The sequence below is a fragment of the Balaenoptera borealis genome (genome assembly GCF_965194805.1).
Source record: "Balaenoptera borealis genome assembly, chromosome: 18".
Lineage (NCBI taxonomy): Eukaryota > Metazoa > Chordata > Mammalia > Artiodactyla > Balaenopteridae > Balaenoptera > Balaenoptera borealis.
The window spans coordinates 57,322,982-57,346,708 of NC_138877.1; the positions used below are offsets into that span (position 1 = coordinate 57,322,982).

Sequence of the window (23,727 nt, forward strand, 5' to 3'; positions counted from 1 at the left end):
AAAAGCTTAAAATCACTAACTAGAAAAAGATTTACTAGAGGATGAATATCTAACCAGTTTTTCTGAGACAGACACACACACACACACACACACACACACACACACACACACACACACACACACAGAGACTATGATAAAATATAAGAACTTTGTAGATTGTGATAAAGCCCACATATAAGGTTGACATCATACTCCTCTATTTCATTATTTTACATGTTTTAAAGATTTGTGTGTGGGGAAGAGGCGAGGGAGTTATGTATTTGTAGGAAGCCACTCAAGCAAAATAATCAGGCTAACAAAAAGCAGGAACTTCACTTGGACCTGAACCAGAAATTTCTCTGGAACTCAAAGTTTTTTGAGCTCCTTAGCTTCCAGTGACTGTTTTGATTTCTTATCAAACAGACATAAGCCTTTCAAAATATTTTGTTCTGAATGGAGTTTGCTATGGGATTCCAAAACCTTTGTTCAATTTAGTTCATTAAAATTAATTTTTAAAACTTCCATTAATGCCTATAAAAATCATATTACTGTTGTTGCTGGTAAACTTCAACAACATACTTCAACACTAGGATAGACTGAAAACATGAGTTAAGGAAGGTTCAGAAAATGCACAGAGCAGATTAAATATCCACTTAGGTTGACTGTCCCTCAGATGCTAAATTCCTGCATGCAAATTCTCTGACACAGTTATTGGACTGTAATATTACTGACTTGACCACATATAGTAGTCCAGTCAATAATAAAATTAGTGCACATAATCTCATGTCAACTCTGTTAATTTGAATTGAAACTAAATGTACATTGGAAATGTTCTTCAACTGTAAATATATGAAATAGCTACGGTCATACAGTCACAGGAAGTGGTTTAAAAAAGCTACTGATGCCCGATTTTAGACTTGACATAATAGAAATGATGATGATGTATCATAACACACTAAATTTAATAAGATATTATGAGCACATAGTGAGTTTTAAGGGTAAGAGAGAGGGAGGAGAAGAAACAAAAACAAAAGTTCATATTTAGAAAACAACTGCTGGCTAATAAGTGTAGAAAATGTTGAATTAGAAAATCACCGTTTTGAAATCCCTTGCAATAAATTTAATTTTAGCCAGAATCATCAGTAGATGCTAAAACCTTTGGAAGAAATGTTGGAGGGAACGTTATTTACATGATTTTAAGTGTTTCACTCAAGAGATTACTTAGTAATACACAGGGGGAAAAAATGAACCTTCAGAATGAAGAGAAACCTATTATTCAACCTCTCATGATAAATTAGGTTGATGATAAATTCAACCAAATTTATCATCACCAATAATGATAAAACCTGCCATTGGTGCCTGATGAATTGTCCTTGCCACTCAAAACTCTTCAACTTGTATCTAGTCATGAGGAAACAATCTGACAAATCCTGACTATGGGATATACTTCAAGATACTTGGTCTGACTTTTGAATAAATTAGTGCTATTTAGAAATAGAAGGCTAGGGGAGTAATCTAGATCAAAAGACATTAAAGATGAATAACAGTGAATACAATGAACATATCTTATTTGGCTTATGCGTTAGAAAAGTAGGATGAGGAAGAAGTGGGGGAAGAGGAGGTGGAGAAGCAGCACTTGTTGCTATAAAAGGCATATTAAAGCTGCTTTGAATATATACTCTAAATTATTAATATATTCTAGTATCATTGTTAATTTTTTATAGAATTCCAGATAATTTTCTCAAATATGGTAATGCTACTGTACCTCTGCAGGAAGATAATCTTGTGGTTAGAAAATTCATACTGAGATATTTATGGTTTAAGTGTTATGAATTCTACAACTTCCTTTTAAATTATATATATGTACATAAATACATTATATAGGTAGTAGCTAAATTTTCAGAAAGTAACGGGTGTGTGTGTACGAAGACTATAATAAAATATTAAAATTTGGTAAATTTTGTTAAAACATATATATAAGGATGTTGTCATACTGTTCTTTTTAATTATTTGAATGTATGAAATATATTTAAAGTTGATAAAATTTAAAAATATAATTATAATAAAAATAAAATAAATTATAATAAAATATAATTATTTTATTATATGTATTTGAAATTGAGAACAAAATGTAACTGTTGTTTTTTAATCCATTCAACAGTTAGTTACATATCAGCAACTTTGCTACCAGAGTATTTAATCTCTGCTTCCTCTATATTTTGTGATATACTCACAAATATATAAAGTCCAATAATTGAGCACTTATATCCCTTTTTAAGTACATTTACTGTGTAACATTTCTGTAGACTTCTTTTAAACAAAGATTTAAAAGAGTTGAAGTAGTATATGTTAATCAGAGTTTTTGTATTTTTATAGTATTCAGTTAAACATGTAGTTATTTAATATTGTAGATAGCTGGTTCGACTTTCTTAATGACCATGTTTCTTTCTCTTCATCATTGAAAAGTAAAGAAAAAAAGTTGTTAAAATAATAGAGAAAGTAATAAAAGATGAAAATCAAAGAATATAGAAAAGAGTCTACAGACTCTTGACTATGTAGGGTAATATACACATTTTATTTATTATCATAATTGAATAGTGATATAGTCAAAGCCCCAAAAGAATGTAAAAAGCTAAGATATGAAAAGGCATTCAAGTGAATGGAATAAGTTATCAGTCAATAATGACAGATACATGTAGCTATTTCATTGTTTATATTCCATCTCTATGCCAAGGAAACAAACACATTTTGTCTTTGTGGGATTATGAGTTTCTTATCTGACACTGCTCCTAGAAAATTTCCTCTGAAGCAAGTCTATTCTTTTTAAAATTTCTGAACCTATTTGCTCTGTGACAGTCTCACAGTATATCATTATCAAGCCCATGCCTGGAAAAGCTAGTAGGCCTTCTCAGTGTTGACTTCCTATTTTAATGCACAGCATATTTTCACTCGTTAATCTTGTCTTTTCCACACCCTGTTCATGGTCCATTGTTGTAAATAACAATAGAATCTATTTTCTCAGCCATCACTGGATTAATATTTCAAAAGCTCCTCTTTGTCATGTCACAGTCCTGATTTCAACCTGCACCAACACCTTATTACCTACTGAATAAAAAACAATAGGTTTAAATTCTTAACCTGGTATTCCAAGGGCCTGCACTATTGACTTCTGTTTACAGATATACCTCATTTCTATGTGTGTTCACTAATACTAATCATTTGGCACATATGGTTTAATTTATTAATGCTGGTCTTATTCATACGCATATTATCAGGATGCTCATAATATTATATAACTATATAATATATATATATATATATAAGAATATATAACTATTCTTTAGTTTTATCAGAAAAAAAATACCCTTCAATTCTAACCTAAATTCTACCTTGCTTATGAAGTTAGGCATAATCACTCTCCTAAGCCTCTCCTTTCACTTTATAAATATCTCATTTATTGTACCAATTAAAATGTATTATACATATTCCTTCCTGACTATACATTTCCAGGAATAGTGACCATATCTTTCATTAAACATACGCTTTGTTATTTGCATGCTATTGGCACAAAATACATGCTAAAAAATGTTTTCTGGAAGACTGATCTTTTCTAATCTCCCGTTATACAGTATTTTAAAAGCAGGAAAAAATATTCATCATATGGTAATGGTATATATAGTCTAAACTCTTATACATCATTATAGTGCTTCAAATGAGTTGATTTTTGGTATAGCAACATGGCAGCTAAAATTTTTTTACTTTATAAAGCAGTATGGCTTTAATTATGTCAACTCTTACTTTTCTATTCAGGTTCAGAAGGGCTACCAACAAAAGAAATTTCCATCTGAACACTTTACTAATAACCCTGTCTATATTTATATTCAGACTGAACAATATCCTGCCTAGTAAGAATATATAAACAGCTACAATCATTCTGTAATGAAGAGAAGAATTTTCATTGTATGGTGATACAATCAAATAATCATCCATTTCTATAAATATGAAAGATGAATAATAATCCCATTTCAGGCATAGTCTAGGACTCAACTCCATCTTGGTTACATTTTTATGCAACAATGCTAGTCTCAGTATATAAATGCATGGAAAGATGTGGTTATAATCCAATCATTATTTAACTCCTATATATGTATCATAACAATACTTTTAAATTGTAACTTGTAGAGTCATGATCTAGATTATGTTAAAATCTAAGATATTTTCTAGTTCTAAATAGACTATTATTTATTAGAAAGAACAAAGGATGCTTCCTTTAGTGTGACAGTATTCAGTTAATCTGTAAGAATTAATGACCTGTCTCAAAGATGTAATTTAAGCTTTAAAATTATTTGGCTTAATTTACATCCACACATTCAATCATAGACTTTTTGCAAACTCTTTTTTTTTTTTTTAATTTATTTTTATATTTATTTTTGGCTGTGTTGGGTCTTCGTTTCTGTGCGAAGGCTTTCTCTAGTTGTGGCAAGTGGGGGCCACTCTTCATCGCAGTGCGCGGGCCTCTCACTATCGCGGCCTCTCTTGTTGCGGAGCACAGGCTCCAGACGCGCAGGCTCAGTAGTTGTGGCGCACGGGCTTAGCTGCTCCGCGGCATGTGGGATCTTCCCAGACCAGGGCTCGAACCTGTGTCCCCTGCATTGGCAGGCAGATTCTCAACCACTGCGCCACCAGGGAAGCCCTTTGCAAACTCTTATAATTGCACTGATACTTATTAGAGCATGTCTATTGCAAATTTCATCTTTCTTCTTATTACAGACAGTACTGAGTATCAAGAAAAATTTCACTTAAATGAATGAGTCAATGACTTGACTTTACATTTTAAGCTGTATAATTTTTCTGTTGTAATACTTAGTGACATCAGTGTTATAATTAGAGTAAGAATATTGATCATGAATGTACCTACACAAATGATCCTAACTGTGAAAACTGAATATTAAAACAACTTGCAATAATTATTTTTAATATAATATTTGAAAAAGTATACTTTTTCACTGTAGCTTTTCATTATGTTAATTATATATTTTTGCCTTTTTAAATTTTATTTTTTAAAGGATTTTTTTGTTAGAAAAACTTGTTCTTTCTGGCACTGGATTTATTTTAACAAAGAGCATTTAATATAGAAAATTGATTAAATAGGTGTAGAAGGACTTAGAGGATTATAAAGGAAAAAGGAGATACCAAAGCATCAGAGAAATAATAAGTGCAGGGAGTGTCTCTTACCCCTAGGCCTGGGGGAAAAAGAGATGTGTTTATCAGAATCTGAAGTTTAGAGGTAGGGCCCAAAGAAGTAGAACTCTGTAGAGGAGACATAGTCCAGCTGGAGGTGGTATCTTGGGAGCTCAGAGGAAGAGCCTGCAGAGCTGGAACTCAAGCAGTGAAGGAGAAGGGCACAGCTTGGCTGCTGCTGGTGCCTTAAAAGAAGCCAGTGAAGCTGGTTCTGTGAATATTGAAAGAATTTGGAAACTGGAACCAACCACCGCTAGAAGCAACTGCAGCTGCATGAAAGTAATGCTTACTATTCGGGTGATGTAGATAGGAGGACTAGGCACCTCTGGTGCTGTCTATTGGTAGAAACTTACCGAAAGCCGCTGGGAAGGGAAAGATGTAGTTTGTAGGGTCCCAGTCCCAGAATCATATAGTGTTGATTAGAAGGGCTATTTTGGAGCTTAGAGACAATAGTTTTACAACCATTATTTCTCAGTGTTGAGAAACATTGAATAGACAGCTAATTAGTTGCTATGTTTTCTATCATGGCAACTATCCAGACTATAGTCTCTTCATTATTTCTACTGTTATTTTAAAAAATCACTGATCACATGATGTTACTCCCTCCTAACCCTTAGTACGTGTTCCTTTAACATATGACAAATGTAAACTCCTTAGCAAGGGACTTATTAGACTGTCCCCTGCTTACTACCGTCTTTCTCTTGTACCTTTCTTACCTCAGTTACTGTGTACCAATTGTAGTATCTAAGCCTTCTTTGTTGCTTCAAATGTGAACATTTGCAAAATATTTATCAGGAAAGCTCCTATTCATATTTCCTTTTAGGTGAAATGTTACTTCTAAAGAGTGGCTTTTCCTGATCCCTCAATCCATATAAAATCCCCATTGAATTCTGTATATGAATACTCTCATACCCCTGCATATTATATATCATAATTTGTTATTATATATTGATACAGATTATTATATTATGATAAACTAAATTAAAAACTCCACAAGGGCATAAATTGCACCAGTTTTCTTCAGTACAGAATACTGACATCTAGAAGAGTGCCTGGTTTATAGTAGATGTTTCTTGTGTATTTTTCTAATAAAATTAATGAAATATTTACTTTTGTAATTGATAAAGTAAGTTCCAAAATATTTGGTGCTTTGTTTTTCTGTCACTTTTGAGATAACACTGGTCAGGTACTTTCTTCTTCCTGGCATTTTTCTTCAAAGTACATTTGAAAACTTTCTGGGGATGCAGTTCATTCAATAAAAATTTCTTGACATTTCTGTTTCAAATTCCATATTGTGAAGTCTCTCCCTCATGACTAGGGTTCTCTCTTTTAAAATCTCAATGAACTGAACATTCACAAAATGTAAAATATAAATTGTTAATGAGCATAAGAGAAAAATTAACATCATTCTTTTATAACTGTCTTATATTAAAGATTCATTACATATTCACATTGATTTTTCTCTATTTAACCTGAAATAAGTCTTTTAACAAAATAATGTTATAAAATGTTAAATATTTCTTTACAGTTTTATCTTTAAAAGAGGCATAAAACACTAAATTAATGCTTAGAGAACCAGCATTACAATTTTGACAGCTTTATTTATTAAATATGAATTTAAAATGTTAACATTTGATTGTTAAATAAGTGATATATAGAGTTATTAATACATATTGTAGAACTTTCACATACCAAAGACCAAATACATTGATCATGAAGATTTTAAAGAGTAAAGTTTCTCACTAAAAATAAGGCAGCACAGACGTATCAAAATCAGATAGAAAGTTCTAAAAAGACTTAAAGGTATCCTTCCCACAAAGAATACTCTTTTGGAATCACTGATGAAGAGTAACACAGATTGAAGGACTAACAAAGGGTATATCTATAATAGCAAACCTATCCAACAAAGTATGTAGCAAAATAATGGACTTGACTCCCTCTCTGTGTCCAGGAATATTCTGACATTGTAACCTATCTGTTTACATACAAAACAGTAGTAGTTTTATCCTGCTATTACAATAGTCGGTCAATGCAGTCAGTTGCAGAAACAAGCATTCTTTCCCCACTGCAGGGCTGACAGAAGCAAGCCCCTCATGAAATCAGTGATGCAATCTTTAGGCAGTTTTGTGGTAGCCTCAGTGAAACACAGCTTATACTTACCACTGAAACAGTCTCCAAGGTAGCTTCCTGTCATAGGCAGGTTAACACTGTGGAATGAATGTACTGCCTCAGATCCTTACCTGTTTTACAATTTTGCTAAATTGAAAGTCAAGAGTGGAGCAGTTTCTCAAAAAGTTAAACATAGAATTACCATATTGTCCAGCAATTCCCTTCTCAGGTATTTACCCAAGAGAATAGAAAACCTATGTCCACAAACAAATTAACTTGTTCACTAATATTTGTAGTTGCATTATTCATAATAGCCAAAAAGAGAAAACAACCTAAATGTTCATCAAATGATGAATGAACACAATGGGATATCCCCTTGAAATGGATTATTATTCAACAATCAAAAGGGTTGAAGTACTGGTACACAATACAACATGAACTGACCTCAAAACAAGCCAGACATGAAAAGCCACATATTGTACAATTCCATTTACATGAAATATTCTAATAGGCCAATTTGTAGAGACGGAAAGCAAATTATCTTGCCAGAAACTGAAGGGAAGGAGAGCTAGAGAATGCCTGCTAACGGATATAGGTTTTCATTTTGGGGTGATGACAACGTTCTGAAATTAGAAAGTGTTGATAGTTGGCCAACTTTGTGAGTTTTCTACAACTCACTGAATTTTGCATTGTAAAAGGGTGAATTGTATGGTGTGTGACATATTTCAATAATAAAAATTGTATGAGAGGAAGAAGAGCGGAGGCAAGGCTTCAAATTAGAAGGAAATTAAAATTGTTTCTGTGAAAGATGAGAAGGGCCTGAACTACTATGGGGTGGAGGGGCTGGGTTAGATAGATGTTGAAAGGATTGAGATGTATTTTAAAACAAATATTTCTAGTTGATGTATTGCTATTAATTAGGAATTCCAATTCTTACTATTTATACTTTCAGATTGTTTTCAAGCTTACTATACCATTTTTCCTTCCAGTAGACTATACATTCCACTACGAATTAGTCACCAATTGTTTCCTTTGCTGTTTCTTCTGACTGTAATACCTTCAAACCTATCTCTTAGTATTTTAAGACATAAATTAAATTCAAACTTCTTGAAATATTCCTTTAATATAGACCTCCTCTTCTTCCATCTAGAGGAGACCTCTTCTTTCTCTGCCCTCTCAGATTTTCTCAGGTACCTATTATCTGGGAGGAAGAAATTTTCCTCTACCTTTTTAAGTTCTTCTGGCTGGTCTAAGAATTAAAATTGACATGAGACAGATGTCAATATGTCAGGAAAAAAAAAACAGGAAAAAAAATCAGACAACAGTTTAACAACATGTAGACATGGGAGAGACCCAGAAAAATGGTAAACCAAAATGGCCAAAACCCTCACCTTAAATACTATCTTCAGCTAAAGACAAAACAGGATATTAGGGGTAGTGATCTGGGACTTCAAAAGGGAAGAAAGCAATTCCCATGGAGATGGAAAACCAAATGTTTGGTAAATAACTGTTTGCTGGGTCATGCAGAGACAATGGGACAGTGTGGACTCAGATCTCTAGACCCTGCAGAATTTCCCCCACCACCAGGCTAGAATAAAAACTAACCTATATTCTTTGCCAATATCTCTGGTGATAATTCTGATCTGGGAACAGGCCCTCTATCTAAATTGTTTTGGGCAGTTAGAAGGAAGGTCAAAGTTTCTTCTTGAAACTTTCGGGCCTTGATTGTTACAGTTCGAATAATCCACATGGCAGAGAGACATTTTGGGGTGACAAGTTTTGCTTCTCTACACTATGTCATGTCACTACCTCCCTTGAATTTAAGAATGTATGCACTTGGCTTAACCCAACCACATATTATAAACATGTTGGAGCAGAGACTACACATTTTTAAACACCTTCATTCTTAACTCAACAGGACATTCTGGATACATATTTTGAAATTTTATATTGATAAGTAAAGCTGGAGGCGATGAAGAATATTTTCTTCTCTTTATAGTCTATGTTCTTAATATACTGCAACAGCATACCACCGATCCTCATTTTTTTGTGGGTTCTGCATTTAAACCACTTGCTTGCTAAAGTTCATTTGTAACCTCTAGCATACTCAGGGTGATTCAGTGGTTACCTGAGGTCAAGTGTAGTTTCAAAACACTGGAGCCACCCAGTGGCCACCTTCCCAGCAGAGGCCAAATAAGGAGGAGCTCCCCCTTCTTGTTGTAGCTGGGATGCTGTAAACAACTGTACTTTTCACGGTCTATTTAGTATACCACGTTTTTCTCATTTTGTGGGTTTTGTTGGTGATTCGCTGCTTAAAATGACCCCCAAGCATAGTGTGAAGAGCTGGTGTTCTTAAGAAGGCTGTTATGGATCATATGGAAACATATGTTAGACAAACTTCATTCATGCGTGAGTTATAGTGCTGTTGGTTGTGAGTTCAGGTTATATGAATTGACATTATATATTATATAAGCCATCATTAAACAGAAATACACATTTTAAAAGGTTATATAACAGACAGGAAAAAAAAAAAAAGTTGTATATTTATTGGTCTATGAAAATGTGACCAGAAGCTGGGAGGAGCCTAACTTTATTTCTCCTGTGAGCAATGGTTCAATATTTGCTAATTCAGTATTAGTGGTGACTTTATAAATATACTACAGTGAATAACAATAATTGTCAGTATAAATAATAGATTTGGGGAGACAGTTATCTCTGTGGGTCTCTTATGTTTTTGTACATCTTCTATGCAGAGGTACTGACTTCCTTTTATTCCAGACTTTCTCTTCAAGGATGTTTGTATAACAAACAGCCTTGGAAGACAGAAATAAGGTCTCTTATCTGACCAAAGGGTATGTGTACTTACTGCCAGATGTGGGTTGTCTAAACTCAATTTTCCTTTCTTTAACATAACTACTATTTCTGCAGTCATCCATCTGGACCCATCTGTGTCACCCCATGAGACTTGGGGGCATTTTTGATGCAGATTCTGTTAGCTATGTCTTGTGAGTAAAGTTTATTGGGTCTGGCCCAAGAGGTGCACGTCTTCTGCCAGCGTCCATAAAACTGTGACAGATCAGTTTTTTTGCTTGAAAATTGGGTAGAATCTCAAACTTTTCCTAGTTCTTGACAAAAGTGGCAAACATTATTATACACACACACACAAACACACACAGACACTACATCTCCTTTTAGCTAAAAATCAGAATATGACACAGTGTCTAATGCTTGAATATAAATCATACATTACGTCTTCCTTATATATTTCTTCCATTTTAATTTAAATATCACTTAATCACCTCTCTTTGTTTGAATTCAGTTTACTTTTTAAAAAAAAAATTAATCAGCTCTTTTGAATTATGCTCTGGAGCAGCCTCTTCCAGTTTTGGAGAGCCAATTGGGCATATCTCTAGCCACCTCTGCATTTAGTGACATCACACTGGTAGCTTGAAATCAGCCATGGTGGTAGTAGTTACTGGAAGCACTGCAAATCAGAGAGGTTTTGTTTTGTTCGTTTTGTTTTTTGTCTTTCCAGAGAGCTGTTTTAAGGGCATACCATTGTTACTTTTCCTTGAAATATACTACAAATTTAGAAGAAAAACAAAACTTCAAACTTTAATTAGGTAAATTTTATTTACATGTATTTAGTTTTATGAATTTTGGATAATAAATTATGCATTTTTAAAATTTCAGTCCTCTTTGAAGACGGCAACTGTTATTTGGAAAAAAAACCCATTTCATTCAAAATTCACATAATCAAATAAATGTGACATTTAAATAATTGAAATTCCTTATGAATTTTTATGTTTGTAGCATTTAACTTCTGAAGCTTTATAGTTTAAAACTATATTATGTGATATCCTGTGTATTTGTATTTGAAAAATATATATATATATAATACTCACTGCAGACAGCAAATGTTGTTTTTTTTCCTTGTATGTAACAAAGTCTACTTGCATTTCTTTTTTTGCTTCTTTATATTTTCCTTTAATACTTTATAAAGTACAAAAAAAAGTTTAAATGCCATTAGTCAATAAATTATCTTTACTTTAAAAACACTAGAAACTCACTACATCATTTTAGTAAAGAAACTTTAATAAATCCTTTAAAATTTACATAAAAAGGATAAAATGTGTAACAGAATGAATTCTAAAACATTTGCCAATTATATTTTCTGAATGTTTTTCATCTTATGCAGTTACTTAGCATATTTAATGCAAAGAATATGTTATTTTATATCCTAGAAGCAGATGTATATTTTTGAAAATGAAAATATAACATATTAATACCAGTAGTGAGCTAGTCATTTGAGAAAGAATGCCTTATTATGCTTAAAGCAGATAAAGTCACTTTCTTTCATAAAGTCAATGCCTTTGGAAGGTGGCCAAGAGTATGACAGCTCTAGAAATGAATATTCGAACCTCTGACAGACTCCATAGTGTCTCAATTCGCTAAATAGAACTTCCTGCCCCGAAATGTTTGAACTAGGAGACATTGATACCCAAAGATAGCTCGTATGTAGATGTATGCTCACTAAAGTTTAGAATAACTGACAAAACAGAAGAGATTAGTTGTTCCACTGAACACAGGTACTTTATAATTAGGCACAAGAGATGACTATAGTTCTAAACCTTAGACTCCCAAAATAAGATGGACCAACATTCAAATTGCCTTTGACTTGTTAAAGGAAAAATGTCCTTCCCAAGATGAAAGATAAAAGAAAGTTCTCATCTATAATATCAGTGGACACTGCTTTAAAAAACTGATTTTCAAACACAGTCTTTATTCAGAGTATCATGTCAACTAATATAAAATTAATTTATTAGGTCCTATAGAAGAGATTATTGACTTTTTAATTATTGACATTTTAAACTTTTTCTTTACAAATTCATTTCTTTACAAATTCATTTGGAGGTATGTTTATTCAGGAGATTCTTTCCAGAAAGGTAAATACATTCCAGCTGGTACAGATGCATCACTGAATATATGTTCTCTCACTGCCGAGTCCCTCTAGATTATGGCTTCATTTCCTGTCTTGCTCCCCTTATCAGTAAAGCCCTGTGGACCACTGCAATAAAACGTCTTCACAAAAATGGCTAATCTCTAATTGAGACTGATTTCTTGCATTAGTCTAAAAGTTTGAGCAGAAAATAAATGATAGCTATGAAAGGCTTTTTTAATTCTGTAATATAGAAAATGCAAGATTAGTGAAGCACGAGGGTTAACTTATCCTAAAAAGGGTCACTGATTCATTTTTATTTCTTATATACTTGCTTTTGGAGGTAATACAGTCTCTCAATAAATAATAAAGTTAATAATTTAGTAAGAACCCGCCATTTGCACTAGGAGAAAAAATCCAATTCATTCCAGAGTGAAGCCACATTTAGGAAAGGTCAGCTCAGAAGACAGGTAAAACACCTTCCTCATTCCTTGGTTCTTATACTGAATTAGTCTGCTGCCTCCAGGGCAGTATATAAAATGCTACTGGGCCAGTTTTCTTCAGTATCTTTCTATTTGTGCTAATAATTTCAACTTTTAACTGTATTCTAATACATGCTATCACTGGTGCATCTCTCTTTCTCCTTCTGGAGTTGCAGTCATAGCAATTCTTGGAATATAAGTAACATGTCATAAATACGTTTGCCTAGCCCACTCACATATTGCTGACATTTTAAAAATTCATATATAAATGATTATTTAAATGTTTAGTATAAGTATATTCTGTTATAATAGTTAATATTTTTTTAGTCGCAAATAGCCAAAAACTACTTCAAAGAGGCTAAAGCATTTTATAGAAATTATAAGACTTTCTTTCTAGACATAGAAGCAGGGCATGCATCAGACACTGGAACATAGAACAGGAGAGTCAACGGGAATACAGAATTCTGACTCATTTCCTGTACCTCTATCTCTCATTTTCTCTGTCCTTATTTCCTTTCCTTCATTCTTTCTATCCTCCGTTTCTTCTCCTTATGAAACAGTCCTCTAAACATATGGTTCTAACGTATTAAGAATGTATGATCAAGAACAAAATTTTAACTGAGATAGTGTAAAATTGGAGACAAATTTTAAGCCAAAAACCTATAGGAATATATATTACTTCATATAAACATTAAAACAAGTTATTTTCTTAATCACAGAAAATTTCATTTAGAAATAGTTATTTCTTTTCAGTTATTTCTTTTGCAGAAGTCATATTTTTGTTGATTTTATGTAATGTATAAAACTGACATCTAAAAGTTCTACTTTATCACTCATCAATTCTGTTTCTTAATGTCTAAAAATCAGAAATTGCCTAGTGTAGGTCAGTTGACTAGAGTAATGACGGAATGTGTGCTTTTCTCGTAATAAAAGCATGGTTTTGATATCTTCATGGACCTTTTAGCTCCTGATACAATACCAAAAAAAGATAATGCTATATTTCTTTATCATGGGGGACATTAAACTAAGAAAATTTGCATGGGCCCACACTATAAAGTAAAACTTAAAATTAAAACATTTTTATAAATTAGATTAGTACATTTTTTATATGTAACATATTAGAAAACCTGTTTTATATTAGCCATCTAACATATTATAGGAAACAAATTATCCAGTTGTAATTGGCACTTTCATTTGGATACCGCTTGAAAAATGCATAATATTCTTTTCTCATAATGAGCTAAATCTTAGACATTTTCATGAGTGCCACCAATGTGGCAAGTTTTCATGAGAAAGTCAATGATCTGAAGTGTCAATTCTTTAAAAATATGGCTAAAACAAAATAACACGTCAGCCAGCCATTGATTAATATAAATCATTTAAAAGAATAGAAGAAACAAGTACATCACAGTTAAATTCTAAATTAGCAAAAATGTTCCTTCCTGATTTATATATTTTTAACTACTGTTAATTTTCATATAGAATTTCTCTCTTTGCTACATTTATTGAGAAGTGCCTAAGCTTAAAACTAAAGTTATAAAAGTTAAAAAAAAAAAAACAGTTTATTTTCTCATTAAAACCCTAAAAATATTTTCTTTGTATTCCAATGAAAGTATTTCACATAGGAGGTTAAGGAATCGATAGTGCATCTACAGTGGAAGATGTTCCTGGTAAGTGATTGAAAATTGGAAAACCAAAAGCCAAAGTGAAATCCAACACAAATTTTTAATAAAGGCACTGTTTTTATGCAAACCCTATCACTCAGGATCTTACTGTGTTCTCACTGATACACACAAATAGCCAACAGGTAAATGGTGATCAAACACAACTTTCTTATTGGGCCAGGCAATTGTGCAATAAATGGGAATTATTAAAGCTAAAGTGGGCAATACAGTATGCTGTCTTTCTAACCACAGCTGATTGAAAACAACTAAGTAGCTCTACAGAAAGGACAGCATCCTTCATGGCCCTGCAAAAAGTGAGTCCTGCCAGATTTGCTTCTTGCAAATATGAGTCCCAGACATTTAGGTAAAGAGATAACTGAGGAAGGCAAAAAAGGCTCTGCAATGCATAAACAATTTCATTTAACACAGTACCATACCCACTGGGAAACGTGTGAATGTTTATTGGACATGATGACTCAGGATTTTGCTCATCACATTGGCTTGTTCCTTAAGGAGCAGTCAGGCTCAGAAGGAGTTGCAAGTCCCTCCCCAGCACTTTCATAGAAAGCGGAATGCCTGTACATCCCACCTCTATAAGTGGAGTCAAAGAATCCCTTTTACACACATTTTTAAAAATTCCTATAAGCTATCCTTAACTCTTACTTTTTTTTCATAAAATATAGTGCCTTAATTACTACATATGACTCTGTATAGAGAGAAACTATTATCTTAAGTACAATCCCCCCCGCCAAAAACAAAAAAAACCTGTTAGAAGAAGAGAAACTTTTACAGACCTGCCTAGAAGGCACTGATATGTCTACTGGAAAGCACAATCATTAGAGTTGTTGCCTTTTGCTGCAGTTAATCCTAGAACTTGAGGTGTGCTGCTGTTGCCATCAGTGAGTGTCCTCATCATGACATTTTCCTCTTGGTGGCAGTTACTGACTATGAAAGTGGTGGTAGGATTATGGATCTGGCAGCAAAAGTAGCAGCAACACTCTTGGCAACCTGGTTGTGCACCCTTGTGTTTAATTCTTTGTTTTGTTTTATATTTTGAATCAACCCTGAAAGGTCAAAGTAGCACTCATTTTCAACCTTCTAGATTATTCTTTTTTTTTTTTTTAAAGCTTTTTTTTTTTTAATTTTTATTTATTTATATTTATTTTTGGCTGTGTTGGGTCTTCGTTTCTGTGCGAGGGCTTTCTCTAGTTGCCGCAAGCGGGGGCCACTCTTCATCGCGGTGCGCGGGCCTCTCACCATCGTGGCCTCTCTTGTTGCGGAGCACAAGCTCCAAACGCGCAGGCTCAGTAATTGTGGCTCACGGGCCTAGTTGCTCTAGCGGCATGTGGGATCTTCCCAGACCAGGGCTCGAACCCGTGTCCACTGCATTGGCAGGCAGATTCTCAACCACTGCGCCACCAGGGAAGCCCGACCTTCTAGATTATTCTGAAAGTCAATTTCTAGAATAAAATTCCTTTGTACTTTGTTTAGTTAAAATAAATCAATAAAAATGAGCACCCAGCATAGTTACAGGAGATAACTATTGATAAACTGGGAACCTAATGTTGATTATGTGGTCTGCTTGGATGTGAAGTTTTGATAATCTAATCAGAATTAGAAAATGGGACACTGGGATCCCATGGAATGTGTGGTGATGCACTTTTAGGTGTGCTGCTGGAACCTATTACTGAATAAGATGTAAGACTGCCAAAAGCCTCCTAGCTTTCAATCAACAGTAGATGAGGTTCTCTAGTTGGTCTCTGCTGCAGGGCAAGGAGCATTGCAACTTTGCCTTTGTGACTGCTGGGATTATCTTCCCACAGATCAAGATAATATATGGGGAATGTGTCAGCACCAATAGGAGAAAAGCAGTGCACGCACCTAGGTTTTTGGAGCAAATCCATATACACTTCAGACAACAATTCCCACAGAAATAGATCTTGGCTTGCTAACGAGACCTAACAGAGTTTGAATACTTGAACTTGGGACATTCAATGACTATGGCTACTAAAATATTTGTCATAAATTGGGTGTTATCTCATTTACCTGTTCATAATTTTTCTGGGGCAGCAACACTTATCAAGTGAAAGTTGGAAAAGTGAAGATCAACGTCAACAGGCTCTGAATGAATAAATAATTGTGTGAGCGGGTGACTCATCTCCCAATGTATCTCCTCTTGACTGAACCGCCACCTTTTCCTCTACTCACATGAATGGCCTGTGGGTTATTCACCATATCCAGAGTATTGAATAGCAAAACATTTAGCCTGACTTAAAGGTAATTCTGCATGCTATATTGACACTAGGCAGTAATGGGCTATAGATTGTGGTGCAAGGCAGGGTGGCCAAGGCCCTGAGAATGAGCTTCTATGCCTAAATGCCATCCATATAATAATAGTGGATATTCAGTTACGTTGGACTGTGTCCATAATGGTGTATATGACAATTTACCTTCCCCGAAATAAACACTTATCCTGGGGATGGATTTACTCTCTGCCCACTGTACCTTTGTCAGTAGTACCATTCATGAAATTCCAGAATATCTTCTTAATTACCATCATATGCCATACAATCTTGTTTCTGAACAATAAACTCATTTTACAGAAAAGGAAACCAGACAATGGGATGATCTCATGGGATTATTTGATCTTATCATGCTTCTCATGGTAAAGTAGCAATAAGTCTTCAAATGAATGGATGGATTCTGGAAGACTCAGGGAGCCAGCTGGGGGTTAAACCTTGCAACTTTGAGATGCTATACCATGAAATTTGGTATATGCATTGATATAATAAGCATTGCTTAGTGCTGTTTCTCCCATTTCCAGAATATACAGGTCCAGAAACTATAGAGTAAAAGTGGGAGTGTTATCTCCCATAACTACAAACTTGCAAAATCTTTACTTTCATCCTCTTCATCTTTAGCCTCTGCTAATTTATACTCAATTTCTAAAGGAGAAATGTCTCTACTTGGGGACTTATCCACATTTCCAATAAACTGGACATTTCCAGACTACAACCTGGCCATTTTTGGGCTTCTTGAAACCCAGAACACACAAGAAATTAAAAAATATATATATTGTGTGAACTGGATGATGATTATAAAAGGAAAAAAGGGATGCTGCAACACAATGTTGGCAAAAAGGTATATGTGTGCATTGACCCTCGGGACAGTTGTCACAGTGATAGGACTGGAACAACATAGGACTGGAGGAAGGACATGGTGGTTCAGATATTTCAGGAAAAAGGTCGGTGTCATACCTTAGTAAAGAACCTCATCCAGAGGAGGTGCTGAATATGAGCAAAGAAGACATGAAATGGATAATGAGAATGAAAAATACAGCTACAATACATGCAAAGTGATAATAACAAAACTAAAAATAATCAAATTATGAATCATAGTAGATGACTTTAACACACCTCTATTTCAACAGCCAAAGAACAAGTATATGAAAATCAGTCTATAGTTGATATGCATTAATAAATTAACAAATTGACATACATGAAACATTATACTCAACAATTGCAGAGTACATGTTCTTTTCAAGAACACATGCAATATTTATAAAATTCCAGGTCATACATAATCTCAAACAATTTCAAAAAGATTGAAATTTTTGAGCATATTCTCTGACCATAGTAACAACATTGAATAAATAATAAAAAATAAAACTAGAATAATGCCAACAATTTGAAAATTAACACAGTTCTAAACAACCCAGTGTTTAAGAGAAGATTATACTAGAAACAAGAAAATATTTTAACTGAGAGGTAAGGAAGATTTGATATATCAAGTCTTGTCAGATATAGTTAAAGCAATGTTTAGGAAAAAAATGTGTAGCCTTAAATGAACATATTAAAAGGAAGACTGACTAAATTTCAATGATTTAAGCTTCCATCATTACAAGCAAGAAAATGAAAAGCAAATCAAACCTAAGGATGTTAAAGAAGAAATATAATAAGGATAACAGAATAATCCAATGATATGGAGAACATGTGCAATAAAGAAAGCCAAATTTAAATGTTGCTATTTTGAAAGATTAACAACTAGATGCTGGGAAAAAAAAAGAGAAAAAACACAAATAACCATTATTAGACAAGAATACATCAATATAGACCATACAGGCATCAAAAGTGTTAGTGAGAGAATACTGTAAAATTGTATTAAACCAGTAAATTTGATATGTTGTATAAAATAAACCAATGCTTAAAATTATACGTGTCTTCATATTCATATTCATGGGTTCTTTCCTTGGTTGTGTCAAGTCTACTGCTGAGCTTATGGAAAGCATTCAAGTCTACTGCTGAGCTTACAGAAAGCATTCTTCTTTTTTGTCACTGTGTTCTTATTTTGAAAAATTATTTTCTTAAATTCTTTCTTAAACTTTCCATCTCTCTCTTTGCATCACTTATCTACTCTTGCACACTGTCTACATTTTCCATCAGAGCCCTGAATTACAGTAATCATAGCTGTTTAAACTTCTCTAATAATTCTAACATCTTTGTCATGTCTGAGTGTTTCTGATAATTTGTGCTTTCAAACTGTGTGTTTTGTTTTTATTTATTTATTTATTTTTTCTTTTTGTGACATAATTTTTGTTGTAAGGTAGACATGTTGTATTGACTACAAGGAATTAAGGTAAATATGCTTTTGGTGTGAGGATTTATATTAATCTGGATGGGAGTTCAACTGTGTTTAATGTTTTTCTCTCTGCTCTTGACTTTGGACTTCTCATAATTACTTTTCCTTAGAAGATGGCTGTCTTGAAACTCAGCTATAAACCATTGTTCTTATACTGGTGCCCTGTTGGTGTGGGGGAAATGTTGGAGGGAATGGAGCAGTCTATAATCTTCCAATTAAATTTTATAACTGACAATATATTATACTAAATAAACCACATTATTATTATTATTTTGTTGGAAAAAGATGCACAAAATTTAACCATTAAAATAGGGCAGTTTTCAAAACTCACATGTTTCTCTAGCCTAGACAAGCACTGTTGAATTTTTTAAAAGAAGTGCTCATGGTAGTCGGGAAGAATCAGGCAAGACTTTCCAGTGTTACAGGATTTGAAGGATGAACTAATGTAAAACAAGTAAAAGGAGGGTATTCTGCATGGTCTGGAAAGGAAATGTGTAAGGAATATTGGTTGAACTGTATCTAGTGGGTTCATCTTGGTATATAGGACTCATAAAGGAGAAAACGTAAATGCTCTTTAAAAATATGACATTGGCCAGTTGGTGGGAGGTTCAAACACAGGTTAAAGAAATCACACTCTATTTTTCAGGAAGTACTTATCTTTGAAAATATTTGGGTAAGTGAGTGCCAACATGAAAGGTGTGTGTAAAGCAAAATGAACATGTTTGCTTCAAAAGATGTGTTTCTTTGATATTTTCAGACAAGAATACTGGCCTCAGGAAAATCTCATCATGGCAATCGATCTGAAAATGTTAACACATGAAATCTCCCTCAGAAATGTTTAGTTTGCTGTTTGACACACAGGCCTGTTCTTCCTCTCTGTAAGCTTTGCATTTTAGTTTTTTGGTTAAAAATACATGACCAGCTGTTCCACATTTTCTTTCACAGACCTCTACTTTGATATACCATCTAGTGGGGTCCCCAGATTTTTTTCTTGTCCCAAATTTTATTATTCTGATTGCTTAAAGCTTTTACATTCTCCCACACAAGAACTGCCTTGGTTTCATTCTTCCTCCCATTGTATTGCTCAAGTCCCATAACTAATTCCTGTTTCCTTCTCTCTACATTCATTAAGGACTCCCCACTCCAGATCTTTTCCGTAATTATAAGGCAGCATAGTGGACAAACTATTTTCTGACTCGGTGATTGTATCACAGTGTTTCTTTAGCTTTCCAGAACTGCGCTGTGATTATATCTTAAAGGCAATTTCACAAAAATTTCAGTAAGTTTTATTACATTTCTCTCCTTGACCATCTAACACTATATTGGTAGGTAAAAAATACAGTTGGCTGGAGGTTTACAATCGGAAAAATATGTGACTTCTAATTGGAGAAATATCTATGTATCTATTATTATTATTCTATCACCAACCCAAGAGCACATAGTGGAGTAAACTCTTTGGTAATATACTGTTTAGAAATTTCTATATTTTTAGACACTAAAAGAATAGAAAAACAAACAAAACAAAACAACAACAAAACACTTCCTTTTTGTGAGGACTTACATACAGCATAAAATTGGTATTTAAACAGATACATTGTTTGTGAAATAGTAGGTTTTAATTAAAGCTTCCTAGTAAGTAATGTCACAGCACAGTATAAAAATTTGTCTTCCAAGGTTAAATTAACTTGTTTTATAAACCTTGCATGATTTCTGCAATACTAATTAAAGTATAATGAAGTAACATCATCAAAATATGACCAATGTTCTCATTTTAAAAACAACTTACAGAAGTTCCATTTCATGAATGACATTAGCAAATTATTGTCTGTAGAATTAACGTAGTATATACGCATTAGGACTTAATGAGAAATATTTACATGAGATTTCAACATTGCTTTTTGTTAAAATCATATTTAAATTCTGATCAATTTGGACTATGGCTGTTATCTATTTTTTCCCTAAAAATAGCTGCAATAAGAGAACAGTTTTTTTGATCTCCTAGGGAATCAGTTTACATCCACTTATATAAAATACTGAATTCTGTGCAAAGATCCAATCATTACTCACCTACTCTGCTTGAGGGGAAGGAAGCTGCCTTAAGCTAGCTGACTCCAGATTCGAAAACACTGAGCTATAATTTTAAAATTGAAAAAAAAAATGATAAATGACCCATGATTCTGGAATAAAATATAAAGCATCTAATCTTTTAAGTGTTACTAGTAGAGTTTGTTTCTTTTTTCATTATGTTTTTGTCCACCAAAATATCAAGAATAACCTCATTGCTCAAAAAAAACTACTCTCCCACAGTTAGTAAATGTTGCCATTATTATTTCCTTCCAAGATACTCACGTTTTCTTGAAAAGCTTGATAAATTGTATCTATCTTTTAAAAAAGAAAAAAAATAAGCTGGTGTCAGTTTTTTTAGTTGTGATGAGCTTTAGTATAGTTCACTCTTGTGAGACTCATTTAAAGCAGGGGTCCCCAGTCCCCGGGCCGAGGACCGGTGCTGGTCTCGGCCTGTTAGGAACCAGGCTGCACAGCAGGAGGTGAGTGTCGGACAAGCCAGCGAAGCTCCATCTGCTGCTGAACTCGCCACCACTAGCACTACTGCCTGAACGACCCTCCACCCCCATGGAAAAACTGTCTTCCACGAAGCCAGTACCTGGTGCCAAAAAGGTTGGAAGTATTTAAGCTGGGAGTGATCACAATTCCATATAACATGTACATTTAATTAAGTAAGGAAAATGTACATGTGTGGCATGCAGATTTGCTATATAATTTGAAATGGAATCTTTCTGTTCCATATATGTATTAATTAGGTAAAGAAAAGAGAATCAGAAACATCTTTTCTAAAGTGTATCTCATGAAAAAGTTCCAAAAGTTGCTTTTCAAAACAAGGTTCATGGATCATTATCTTGAGAAATGTTATACTTCATTATCCTCTATGAGAGTCAGAGTCACTTTAGAACACATAAGACTTTGGAAAATGTTCTTTAGCTTTTTAACTATGAATTTTTCAAATTTTTTCACCATGAAATAAGTTTCACAAAATATCTCAAACATCTTAGGCACTGTTGCTCGCACGGAGATCTACTCTGTGGCCATAGTGTCTAATGAATGTGTAGTAATGTCAGGGTAGCAATAGAATTCCCTTATTATACGTATGAGAAAAAATAACTACCAAAAATTAAAATGGCTTATTTGAGCTTAGACGCATAATCACCACAAAGATTCTGCTTCTGGTTCAAATTCCACTGCTAGTTCAGGAAAATGAGTTTTATATTACTTGTTTAAAATGATAGTGAAAATCACTCTACCTATTTTGCATTCATTTGCTCAACTAATTTGCTACTTTATAGATTATGTTATTAATGAGTACTTAGACATGATCCTTACACATTCTGTAGATATCTAACTTATTTTTAAACAACAAAAAAGCAAATATGTAAATTTAATATTGAAAGATAGAGATAACTTGATATAGACTTTTTACAAATCTTTGTTTAGCCTCAGAATGAACATGATGGCATTCTCATGTTAAGTGTTTAACAAACGTTGACTAGGTCACCAAATGGATTTTTAACTCATTCTACCTTAATACATTATCATTTTGACTCAGTACTGCATACCTCAACTACCCAGAAATTCTTAAAACAAGGCTCATAACTTCAAAGCATGATTTTGTTTAGATTTCTGGATCCTATCTGGAGAGAGAATGCTCTGAAATTCAATTTTATGCATTTTAATACAGGGATATTAATATCTCCCTTGCAGTTTGTAATGAGGCTTAAATCAAGTAATGTATGTGAAACACTAGGTTTATGCACCAGAAATGGTGTCTATTATCATAATAATGAAATTTCAGAACTAAAATACTTTTATTGCCACCTAATTCAGTCCTTTCATTTTACAGATGTGGAAACCATATTAAGAAGGCAGGGTGGTTAAGGTTGCAAAGCAAATGCATGATTTGCTTTCCTGATTTTCAGTTCTTTGTGATTTCTGCGCGGTTGTGCCATTTGTTTGCTCATAGTTCTTAATCCTCCTTCCACATACCCTTTGAATCTCTATGGAAAACTCATGGAGATCAAATAAGAGAAAGATCTCAAATGATGGAATTGTAGATACAACAAGATATATATTTGGCTATCCCATAACTCTCTAAACATCTCAAAATTAAAAATTGCGTGAGCTATTCAAAAGTTCAGCAGTGCAAATATATAATTACTTTCTATAAACTGGAATAATCTAATTAAGCATTCTCCATTATCTTTCTACAACAACACACCCATGATACAAAGTCTTTTAAGGTAGTGATTTGTGCGTGTGTGTCGGGGTGGGGGAGGGAATGGGGAACAATGATGTTTGGGATAATGGAGGAAAGAAAGAGTATATACTTATTGCTCTATCAGGTTCAGAGGAGACGAAAGCATGCAGTTTTAATTAGTCATATGGGGCTCTGCCTGCTTTCCCTCTTGGATATGGTGATAGTTGTTTTGCTTTTTTATAATTAGGTCAAGGAAATCATTATATCAATGAACATGCATGATGCTAAGAAGAGAAAAAAAATTCTTAACTTATACTTTCTTTAGGTGACCCCTGCTAGTCTTTAAATAATTTTATAAATTAATTTAAATTTACCTATGGATATTTAGCTATACCACTTTGTATTATT

General features: G+C 33.6%; 1 long non-coding RNA gene across 1 annotated transcript; it reads right to left on the reverse strand.

Annotated features, from left to right (window-relative positions):
- Window positions 1–1,444: 1,444 nt before the first annotated feature.
- Window positions 1,445–21,775, reverse strand: LOC309615499. Its single transcript, XR_014236880.1, has 2 exons — window positions 15,848–21,775; window positions 1,445–15,509 (listed from the first exon to the last, which is right to left on the reverse strand). It is a non-coding gene; the product is annotated as an uncharacterized lncRNA (long non-coding RNA).
- Between the last annotated feature and the right edge of the window lie 1,952 nt (window positions 21,776–23,727).